Genomic DNA, 3,620 nt, shown 5'->3' with positions numbered 1-3,620 from the left:
TATATATATATTTACATATAAATCTCAGATTTCTTCTGAGTTTCCTATAACACATAGACGGTGCAGTTGAATTGACCTCAAACCTCTCTCACACTGGCCCAGGGCCATCAGACCATCCTTATTGTCGAGTCTTGAAGTTGCTGTTTCCCAAACTGTGTGTTTGCAAGCTGTTTCTCTCTCCCTTTCTCTATTTGTCATTATAATAAAGTAAAATGTGCCTCTCGCATTTATTTTAGAGCAAGCAGACAAATGCACCTCCCGCTGGAAAGATGAGGCCATGCAGAATGGTACAGTAACACCCTCCATCATCCATTTATCTATCTCTCTCTTTCTTGTGAAGTGCTGCTATAGTGGGTGTTTCGTGAGGCAATACAGATCATCATGTCAGAGATGGAAGAGTGTTAAAGGGTTAGTTCACCCAAAAATGAAAATTAGCCCATAAATTACTCAGCCTCAAGTCATCCTAGGTGTATATGACTTTCTTCTTTCAGATGAATCCAATCGGAATTATATTAAAAATTGTCTTTGATCTTTCAAGCTGTTTAATGGCAGTAAACATGTGTTTTTGTAAGAAAAATATCCATATTCAAAATGTAATAATCACTATAATCTAGCTTGCGCCAACAGTTGTACACAGAAGCAGCTCCGGGAGCATGATCTATGAGTTCAGCGTTGTGCATGCGCCGGTGAGTCTCGTGAAAACCAACATTTGTTAACAGGAGCAAAGGAAGCAAAGTTTCCTTACTTTAGCAAAGGAAAACCAGTCTCCTCTTGGCTTATATCGAAATCCTCTGACATTCTTCTTTACAAATCCTCGTTTTGTACTTCTAATTAGTGACCGTTGTTTTGTTTTGATCTCTCCGCTGCGTTCGTGACTTCTGAGAGGTGCATGCGCAACGCCGACATCTTACGTCATTCCCCCAGAACTGCTTCCAGTGTACAACAGTGAGCGCAAGCTGGATTAAAGTGATTATTACGATTTGAATATGGATATTTTTCTTACAAAAACGCATGGATTCGCTACAGGAGGACTTTGTTCACCCCCCGGAGCCGTGTGAGGCACTTTTTATTAAGAATGGATGCGCTTTATTTCACTTCTTTTGCACTGATGAACTGCAACACCCGCTGACTGCCATTAAACAGCTTGAAAGATCAAAGACAATTTTTATTATAACTCCGATTGGATTCATCTGAAAGAAGAAAGTCATATACACCTAGGATGCCTTGAGGGTGAGTACTTCATGGGCTAATTTTCATTTTTGGGTGAACTAACCCTTTAACCTCATTTTACTTACTAATGTGACATATTTCTGAGTCCATTAGTACATTCAACTAGAAAAAAAAAAGAAATAAATGTTGGGATGTACTTGATTTTATTATTCTGCAGTTGGCTCGATGGAAAAAAAGTGACTGTTGCATACCAGTTATGTGTGAGTTTGCTGAAACAATGATATTCGGCTATTGGCTAACATTTGTGTTATTCACTCATAAAGGATTTCTTCAAGGTTTAATAGTTCCCTTGGGTCCTTAAAGACATTTTGATCTAATTTAAGGGTATAAAAAGATTTTACATTTCTTTTTGTGCCTAGTTTTAAACTTATTATCTTATCTGCAAAGTGCAATATTGTTTGACCTCTAATGTGTATGTATTAATATATTGGTACATAAATCAATTTGAAAACATATGTATTGTAGAGACATGTCTTGAGTATTTTAAACCCAAGCCTGTTTAATTATATAAAAGAATCTGAGATACATGATTATTTTGAGATTATTTGAGTTTGTTCTGCATGGACATACAGTATTCATTTTATTTGGGCAGGTCTTAAAATGTCTTAAATTTGATTTTAAAAACTCACCAGATACTATACTCACCATGTATATATATATATATATATACATACTGTATATACAGTATATATATATACATACACACACACACACATATTTATTTTCTCTCTCTCTATGGGTGGGTGTACATAATAGCTGTATACTCAGTTTGCACTTTGCCAAAGTTAAAATAAAATCTGATACTGAATCAGTTTTATCGTTGCTTTCATAGTGGCCTATGTAGTCACCTTCAAGTCACTCATACAATACACATAGCACTTTATACAATACAGATTGTGTCAAAGCAGCTTAACAGTGTTAAACAGAAAAAAAAAGTGTGCTGATGATGCAAAATAACAATAGAAAACAGTCCGTTTTTCAGTTAAAGTCGGTTCATCGTTGATTCAGTGATGTCATCATCCAGCTCAGTTTAGTTCTCTTCCAATAGTGTCTGTGCAATCAAGTCAACAATATTGCCAACAATTGTGTCCCCAACTAAGCAAGCCAAAGGCGACAGTGGCAGGGAACCAAAACTCCATCGGTGACAGAAATGGAGAAAAAAAAAGCTTGGAAGAAACCAGGCTCAGTTGGGGGACCAGTTCTCCTCTGGCCAGACAAAACCAGCATGGTGTGGTTTAATTCCAGGCTGCAACACAGATCAGATTGAACAGAGGACTTGTCTGGTTCTCTTGGTCTTGTGCCGATGGCTGTCGTGGTGACAAGGTCTTCACTGGGGATCTGTCTCTAGGGCTCATCTAGTTGACATGGTCTCCTCTGACATTCAGGGCTGTAGAGGTCGTCTCTAGGTGCTGATCCACCATCCGGTCTGGAAACGGACTGGATTTGGGTGGCTACGGTGACTTTGGAATAAGAGATGAAACAGACTAATATTAGCGTATGCCATTCTTCTTATGATGTAGTGAGTACATCTGGTGTTATGGGAAGTGTTCCCGGTTACGGTTGACCTAATTAATACAGCCTATAGAAATGTGATAGTGTGTTATGTGTATGCCAGGTTAAAGAGATGGGTCTTTAAACTGGAGTTTGTTTATTAAGCTGGAGTTCAGGCAGCTGGAGTTTGTTTATTAAGCACGAAGAGCAACCACTCAATAAAGAATTACAACAGTCTAACCTGAAGTCATGAACACATGAATTAACGTTTCTGCATTTGAGATTGAGAACATAGGTTGTAATTTAGACATATTTTTGAGATGAAAAAATGTGATTTTACAAATGCTAGAAACATGATTTTCAAAGGAAAGATTGCTATCAAACAGCACACCTAACTGATGACGAAGAATTGACAGCACAGCCTTCAAGTGTTAGTGTTCTAGATTATTACATGCAGAGGTTTTTGGTCCAATAATTAACACCTCTGGTTTTTTTCAGAAATGGCTTATCATCCAGTTTATATTTTTCAGCTGTGCATTCCATTAGTTTTGTGAATTGGTATGTTTCATCGGGCCATGAAGAAATATAGAGCTAAGTGTCATCAGCATAGCTGTGAAAGCTAACACCATGTTTCCTGATTATATCTCCCAAGGTTGACATGTAAAGCATGAATAGCAAAGGTCCTAGAACTGAGCCTTGTGGTACTCCATACTGCACTTGTGAATGATATGATGCCACATCATTCACTGCTACGAATTGACGACGTCAGATAAGAATGATTTGAACCTTGCCAATGCAATTCCACTAATGCCAACATAATTTTGTAGTCTATTCAAAAGAATATTGTGGTCGAGCGCAGTGCTAAAATCCAGTAGCACTAATAGAGAGATACAACTACG

This window comes from Sinocyclocheilus anshuiensis, unplaced genomic scaffold (assembly GCF_001515605.1).
Source record: "Sinocyclocheilus anshuiensis isolate Anshui unplaced genomic scaffold, SAMN03320099.WGS_v1.1 scaffold1309, whole genome shotgun sequence".
Classification (NCBI taxonomy): domain Eukaryota; kingdom Metazoa; phylum Chordata; class Actinopteri; order Cypriniformes; family Cyprinidae; genus Sinocyclocheilus; species Sinocyclocheilus anshuiensis.
The sequence above is the reverse complement of the archived record's forward strand: the minus strand, read 5'-3'. Positions refer to the sequence as shown.